At 44.9% G+C, this 8,357-nt stretch overlaps 1 protein-coding gene across 3 annotated transcripts in view; it reads left to right on the forward strand.

Moving 5' to 3' along the window:
- Positions 1-509: 509 nt before the first annotated feature.
- zfhx3b (zinc finger homeobox 3b) overlaps positions 510-8,357 on the forward strand; it is a 125,766-nt gene continuing 117,918 nt past the window's right edge. For all 3 annotated transcript variants that reach the window (XM_023790703.2, XM_023790705.2, XM_023790704.2), the window contains exon 1: positions 510-1,104. The gene's annotated coding sequence lies outside the window, so the exon portion shown is untranslated. The remainder of the gene's footprint in view (positions 1,105-8,357) is intronic.

Genomic DNA, 8,357 nt, shown 5'->3' on the forward strand with positions numbered 1-8,357 from the left:
TTTACAGTCTGTATACTGTTGGTAAATCAATATGCTTTTGCTTCGCATGTCATTAAAGGTTTTATAGACAGTGAGCGCGGGCATACTCAAACTTCTGCACTGTAAAGATAACTACAGCCGAAATGCACCTCAATCTGCTTATGTAAAAGTAGATATCCGTGTCATTTTAAATGTTGACTATTTACCACCGTATATAACATTTTCGTGTTAATTCATAACGACATAGCAATAATTTCCCTGTTATCTGCCGCAACCCAAAATAAAAATAAAAGGTTAGAAACACCGGGCTGTTTTAGATGATGGTAGAAAAGTCACGGACTCCTGTAGAATGTGTGGTGTCGTATTATTGCACCAACTCGTTCCTGGCAAAGTTTGTTAAAAGTAATACATAGATATTCCGAAAAATATTTATAAAGTATTTTATGTATATCTAAAACTTAAAAAAGGAAAAAAAACAGAAAACGGTCTTGTTTTTCACCCTGGCTATGCCATTCCCGTACACTTCATCAACTTTCGCTGTTTTATTTTTGATCAAACTATTATTTTGTTTCCTGTTGCTCTTAATTCCCTATTTTTATTTAATCCCTGATCATCACTTTCCTCTTTTTCTTCTTCTATCTATCTATCCATTCCTCCCTCCCTCCTTCCTTCCTTCTCTTTCTCCCTCCCTCCCTCTCTCTCTCCCTCCCTCGCTCTCTCCTTTGCTGAATCTTATTGATCCAGAAGGTGGCTAATTAGCCCTTCCCGTCGTGCCTGTGTAATGAAGCACATGCGCACTGAATTAATCACAGCCATTTTTTGCAGGAAACTAATTAGCAGGAATAAAGATCCAAAGAGTTTTTTTCTTTTCAATCATCAGATCTCACTTTCACCTCTTCCTCTCTCCCTCTAACACAAGACACATCGCCTGCTTAGCATCCAAATTATTTTTATATACCCTTTAGAACTAATACTTCGTTTTTTACACTCCGCAACAACAATGATCTTTCTTTTGCCATCCTAAATGCAAACTGACCAAAAGGGACTGCCTTGATGGGATCTTTAGCCAAACCGTTTCTATTCTGGATTAAAAAGCGAGGATCACAAAGCGGCTGCAAAAAAATTGTAAGTTTCAACTTTGGCTTTTCTCTCTGTCTCTATCTCCGATTCGTTTTTCCTTCAGTTTTTACACTAACTAAAGGTTTTCTGTATTTTTCTACTAATTCTGCGGGTTCGCTATTGCCTTGTCGGGAGAAATAACAGTCGATTGCGAAGTTATTTTCATGCAAGTTGTTTTATTTATTCTCTGTCCGTCTCGTTTACCTGTGTTTACATCTGGCTTCGTCCTCGCATGTCCTCATGACTGGAAGAAAAGAAAACGGGCAAAGACAGCGATTCCCTTTAAAAGCGGCGCACGGCAAATCACGGGATTTTTCAAAGAAATGTGCGCTTTTTGTCGAAATGGGAAAATGTTAATAGTTGGAGATATTGCGTGCTATGGACGATCGCGAAAGTGAGAGCTGGTCGGAGGGTAGCGGGAGCTGCACATGCCCGCAGCCAGGAAAGGAGCGCTTTAGTCCAGCTTGCTGGTCCGTCTGCGTCCGGCGAGTGGGAGCACGCCGTCTATTCTTCCGTACTTTCAGAAAAATAAAACCGACTTCGGTGTCCGCTTTCCTTTTCTTCTATTTTTCGACATAATCCCAGTTTTTTTGATCACATCCGCTGCGTTTAACGATTATTACATTTATTCGGGTCCTTCGTTACTTCTTTCCGCCCCGTTTTTTCATTTTGTTTCTCTTGCCGTACTTTTCTCCCCCCCCCCCTTTCCACTTTGTCCATTTTTCCTTTCCCCCCAATTTTATTTTTTTATTCCCGTTGGATTATTGTGAGGCGTTGTTAAAGTCGATTCTCGCCGATGCCCCTGTCGGAGTCACATGTAAATCGATCGGGGTGTGTGTGTGTGCCTGCGTGTGTGTATGAGTGTGTGTGTGCGAGAGTGTGTGTGTCTGTGCGTGTTGTCAGTGCGGGGGCTTTAAAAACGGAGCTCCGGGTCTCCTTCATGCCAAGAGCGGATCGGCGAAGCTCCGTACGCGGCAAAGCTCGACGCCGAGTGCCGGCGCGGAGCCGGAGCGCCGGGGTCGGCGAAGAGACAATAGCAAAAAGGCGCAGAAAAAAGACCGGACGAGGCGGCAGTCAAAATGTAATTTTCATAGACGGAAAAAACAGGAACCAGACAATAGATTTCTTATATGCAATTATTACAAAAATAGAGCAAACCTTTCTTATTGCAAAAAATACACGCATCAGTTATTGCTGCTTTGAATACGCATAAATACTGACAGCGCTTTGACCCAAATTTCTAGATTGTTTTAGTGAATATTATGATTACTATAATAAAATTAATGAGTTTAAATATTTTGAGAGTACTGTTTGGCACGTCTAGAATGAAAGTTTAGCTGCTGGAGTCAAGAGTAAACCGAGAAAACAGATTTGTTGGAAAAGAGGGAAAAATGCAAAAAAAAAAAAAAAAGAGAGGCCTTGTGAAGAAAGTAAGGTGAGCGGCAGAGCTGTTATCGGATAGAGGGAGGCAGAGAAAGGAAGGACTAGACTGACGAGGCTGGGATGGGAGTGCAGCTTCTCTAAGATACAAGCCGACAGGCATGCAGACTGGAAACCGCTCCCACCCCAGCATCCCAGAGCCCCCCGAAAGTGGTGGCCGTGTACCGCCCGAGCTCCGGAGTAACACGGAGACACCGATGACAGACGGGATGAGAGTGGGAGAAAAGGAGAGGTAGCCAGAGCGAGGGAGACTGGAGAGGAGAGAGGTTCGGAGAGCTGATCGAGGGTGGCTGTGTCTTGGAGGAATGAGAGTGCGGGAGGCTGAGAGACTGTGGGTCAGACAGTGAGGAGCAGGAGAGCAGGGGTCACCCAGTGAGTGTGAGAGCGATAAAAAGGGAGAGGAGGAAAACCCTCCATTAACAGCTGGGGGGGGGGGAGGGTTGTCAAGGGGTCACACCATGGAGAGCAGTGATCTTGTGGGGGTCAACCAGTGAATAATTAAAAAAAAGAAAGAAAGAGTGAGACCCCCAGTTGCACAACAAAAGGGGAGGCAGTGTAAGTATTTCTCAGGGCTCGTCGGCATGGGAGAGCTTGGTGAGGAAGCCCTGTTAGTGAGGAAGGAACGATAACATGGGGTAAGTGAGGGGTGTAGGAGAGGTCAGCTGGCCATGAGCTGTGGGGTGGGGTGGGGGCCAGGGAGGGGGGGGGGGTTAGCAAAACACGGCCGATCCCGAAACGCAGCCTTCCTTCCTGATTACAACTTCAAGGGTTTGAAGCAGGACCCCAAAGGCCGCCAGAATCGGTCCGCGAGGAAGAAATGATGATTAAAAAAAAAAATCTATAAAACCTCATGAAATAAGAAGAGTAGAAGACAGATATCTTCTACTGTTCTGCAGCTGTGGGGCTTTAAGAATAAACAGGCATTTGTTTGGAGAGGTCAGACAGGAGGGACAGTAAAGTCTCTCTTGCCCAGAGAAGGTCCCTCTTTTCCTTCTTTTTTTTCCTTTACTCATTTTTTTATGGAAGGATGGGGGGGGGGGGGTGAAAGTCAGAGTCCAGCTTTCGGATGCCTGGGCGCAGCGTCCGTACCGGTAATGATAGCGGGTGTCACGCGGGAGGAAAAGGGACGTGGCAGTGATGTGGGTGTCGTGCCAGGGCGCCCGCGGTCTCCGCACCTCGGAAACAAAGAGCAGACAGATGTTGGGTTCCACCTCTGCCGCTTCCTGGAAACCCCGTAATTACCGACTGTCCTGAGCTTCTTGGCTGACAGTAAAAGGGAAAAAAAATATAATTGTAAAATTGGATTATTATTTACCTCACCCGAATGGAACTTTTTTTTAATTTATTTTTTTTAACGAAACCCTTTGTATTTCTTTGGCCTGTATTAAGGAACATTTTTGTGGGGGACAAAGCTTTTATTTAATGATTACTGGAAGAACAAAAGTGTGTGTGTGTGTGTGTGTTTACGTTTGCATCTTTATTAGTGGTAGGTGCATGTAAATGTTCTTCCTTTTTTATTCTGCAACTGAATAAACTTGAGGGTGTTTGTTTAAATTCTGTTTTTTTTTTTTTTTTTGGTTTGTTTTTTTTTTTTTTTTAAACATTTTTTCCATTATTGGGAGGGGTGTTCTGATTTGAGTTAGTTTTTTTTTTATATAAACAAATTACCTTTAGAGAATACATTTCTACTTGATCATTTAATTGTTAGTTCAGTATTATGTTTTAAGCAAGACACCAATGCACAACTTGCATTGTAATATTACAGTAATGCAGTAATATTTATGAAATATTTTTTTAGTATGTTTTAGTTTTAAGAGGTGTAGTGGAGTGTATTGTGAAACTTATTTGTTAAACTGAATATCACTAAATATTACATTAATTTTTTAAGTTATTAGTAATGATTAAGGTTATGCCTTAAATCCAATCAGTATTTTGAAAATGCAATATATGTTGTGGATTATTCTTAATTTACATAATGTTATAAAGGAGGATAAAAAATCAAAATTAGATTCATCAGAAAATTAATGACAATGACTGAGGATTTATAGTTTAATTCTGCTGTGTAAATTAAAAAAGAAAGAGAGAGAATGAAAATCTGGATGTAGGTGTTTTTATTTTGCCATAAATGTTATTTCAAATTTCTAAATGTGTGAACATCTTTTGTGTTTTAAAGCGGTGTGCCCAGATGATTTTATTCACATGTATTTTGCACGCAGGCGTGTGTGTGTGTGCGCGCGTGCGTGACTTTCGTTTTTCATTCTTTGTCAGAGAATATTGGTTAGACAGAAATATGATTTAAAGTTATATGAGCAAAGAGAGGATGCACACTATATAAACAACAGAGTAAATAACAATTAGTGTCCATATAGGTATAAAGGGGAGGCTATGTTAGGGTAATGATTTTAATAATTAATTGTGCAGTAATAGTTGCTGGCTAATGGAGGAGTCCATGCTGCATGCAATTATGATTTTTTTTCCTTGCCATAGATTGCTGTGGTGACCTATGTATGGCATTTATTGTGTTCTTTAGAATCACGTTTGCCGTCTGCATTACTTACCGAAAACGGCAGCTGGCCGCGCACGTGAGATAAAGGCTTCCTCGGCCGTCGCAGGTAATGCGACGGGCTGGCTGCGGTGGCTGACTCTGGCGTGGCGGCTGTCTCGTGTTATTTCCCCTCCCAGCGATGCTGCTAGTGCCTTTCTCACCCCCCCACCCCCCCAGGTCTCTCCCTCACACTCTGTTCCCGGTCTCTCCGCACCCCTAGCGGCTGGTCACCCGGTCGGGCCCTTTCCCCAGCCAGAGGGAGCCCTCTCTGGGCCGGGTGCAGGTACAGGCAGGACGGGAGCCCCAGCGTGTCACTCAGAGCCTCCCTCGGCACGCTGGCAGGGGCTGGGCCCTCGGCTATCCCCCCAACCCCCCCGAGACCTTCTCCTGTCTGTTTTCTTACTCACTTTTAATAGATTTTCTTCTCCCCCCCCCCCCCATATAATATCCAGTTTATATTATATATTATGCAGAATGCTTTTTTTTTTTTAACGTAACAGCTGTTGGGTAAATGTTAATACCAGCTAGATCAGAACAGATCATTTGAGCATTTTAACATTCTACTAGAAATATTACATTGACGACTTGGAATATTAATTATTATTATTGTTATTATTATTACTCATAGCAGTTATAAAAATGACGTCAGGCAGGCAGTGGAGGGCGATTTCATGTCGGTGTGTTTTATGGTGTGGGAGTTGTCAGTCCTCTCCTCCCATTTCATATAATTCCGTCCTATTTTTGGTTTTGCCCATATCCGTAACCCCCTGCAGGTAACCCGTCGGTGCATGGGGGGAGTGAGGGGGTGTCAGACGTGGCCGAGGCTCCCTGAAGTGATGGTGACACTGGGCCCTGCCGCAGCCCACGGTGCTGATTATGCCAGCCGGCACAGACAGAACCAGTTCTCCCAGTTGCAGGGTGTAAGATAATAGTGTACATGTTTAGTGAGGCGGCGGATGGCGGACGGGCGGGGGGGGGGGCTTGCTTTAGCTGCGTCACACGGCTGTAATATTCAGGTAGGCTGCACTTCACGTCCACCTCTGAGCTCAGGGGTCTTTGGTTCCAGGCCTGGTTTTGTTAATTTTTTTCCCCCCCTTTTTTTCTTTTCGATCGTGTGTCTCTTGCTCTCTTGCTCAGCCGTGTGCTCTCTGTCGCCCTCCGATCTCCTGGAGGTGAAGTTGGCAGAAATGCCGCCGTCCGCGATTTCACAATATCTTATCGCGTTCAGCGATTTAGAAATCTTTGTGGTGAGGTAAGATTTACAGTCGGGGGGGGGGGGGGGGGGGCGGTGCGGTGTGCGCTTATTTTGTAACGTGGATGGCAGGCCGGAGTGGTAGTCGGGGAGACTGAGTAGAGCAGATTGCCATTTAAATGAGTGTTTAAATGTGTTATGGGCTGCCCTGGTACCTCGAGTGATGTGGCGAGGTATGAACACGCTCACACACGGACACGCGCGCCCACGCATACATGCATGTGTATATACTTACTGTATGCTTGTTTATATAAGGAAGGTGTGTGTGTGTGTGTGTGTGTGTGTGTGAAGCAAAAAAACCATCATTTTTAAATGTGTAATTTCAAACTCCGCATGGTAATACAGGCTAGTATGGCGTTTCATTTTACTGTTTTATTTTCAGTAATTGGCTTAGGGTGACGAGTAAGGATTTCACCTGATTTGGCATTTTCACGTTGATACACCCTTTCGGAGCGTGAATGTAAGTGTCAGTCATTTCCTTGTGTGCCGCCTGAGCTCCTGGTTGAATATCTCACACATTGTAACAGGATATATTCTATAGGAATGAGAGATGTAGAATAAACGGTGTAGAATGACTCCATTTTTATACCTGCCCTGCTTAATCATTAATGGCGGCTAATGCATAGGATTTTTAAATGGAATGTCGTCGTTTGGGTTTGTAAAAAAAAAAAAAAAATGTAGAGGAGCGTGCTGGGTCTGTCTTGGCAGGTCGTGGGTGGGTGGGGGGGGGGCAGGCTGGACTCGCTTTTGGGCAGGCCAGTTGAACTCTGCAGCACCCTCAGCCCCCCCCCCCCCCATCACGGAACCCCCTTGGCGTGGCGCGATGCTCTGTCCCCGGCAAGGCCGCTTATCATCACAAAAGCAGGAATGCATAAAACGGGAGGGGGCAGAGAGAGTCAGCCAAGGTCCCTCCCCCCTTTTGACCGCCGAGCTGGCAGACAAAGCGGGGGCCCCGAGCTGGTGACTCCTACACAGCGCCTTTATTCCTCCTTCCTCAGTCCCCCCCCCATATCCCTCTCTTAACAGGCATGCTTTCCATCCGTCTGTCCGTTCGTCCATCTGAGTCGTACACCCCCCCCCCCCCCAATTAATTACATTCAGGCTTATGTAACCAAGAGCATGTAAAACTAGAGGAATGAGGGCTTCAAAAAGAACCACCCCCCTCACACACCCCCTCAGCTCCACTGACTTCGTGAGTGTTTCCTAATATTTACAGGTGAACTTTGTATTTTGTACTTTTGTAATTTTTCAATAAATGAGTTTTTTATATATATAAAACAAGGACATTTATATAAGTGTATTTGATCACTTTACATTTGTAGAAGGTCTTTTAGAATGATTAGTATTTTATTTCTTTTATTAATAATACCGTTTTGCTGAAGATTTTTCCCCCCCCCATGATGTCACAGTCTCTACGGTGATGCGTTGGGTACAGCCACCATCTCCCCCCCCCCCCCCCCCAAGGCATCGGTACGCTGAAGGCTGACGGGGCCTGCGGAGCTCAGCGACCTGTGGGGCAAACGAGCGCGCGCCCTTGTGTGTGTGCGTTTACACGCGTGTGCCTTACATGCCAGGGTCATGCTACCGTCAATTAAAGAGAGATTTACTTGCCTGGGTATAAATATAAAAGGGAGAAGCAGGCAGAGAGGGCCAGGGCTGCGCGTGTCAGGTCCTCCGCGTGTCAGGTCCTCCACAGCCACTCCATCTGTCATGGGTCAGCAGCGTGCAGCTTTGTAACCCCTATTGCATGGGTTACTGTGGTGATGTAAGCGTGAACCCTGACTGATTCGTTTCCCATTTGATTTTTTTTCCTTATAGTATAACATTTATATTTGCTGGAGGCCTTTAGTTCAGTAGCATTAAGAAATACGCCCCCCCCCCCCCATGATAATATATAACCAACTCATCATCCATCTGCCTGTTTCAGCTGACATCAGAAATGTTTCCTAAGTATTTTAGCACTCCGATTGTGTGCAGATTCATGTGTGTGTATGTGTGTGTTTGAGTGAGTGAGTGAGTGTG

Source organism: Paramormyrops kingsleyae, chromosome 11 (genome assembly GCF_048594095.1).
Source record: "Paramormyrops kingsleyae isolate MSU_618 chromosome 11, PKINGS_0.4, whole genome shotgun sequence".
In the NCBI taxonomy this organism is placed as follows: Eukaryota; Metazoa; Chordata; class Actinopteri; order Osteoglossiformes; family Mormyridae; genus Paramormyrops; species Paramormyrops kingsleyae.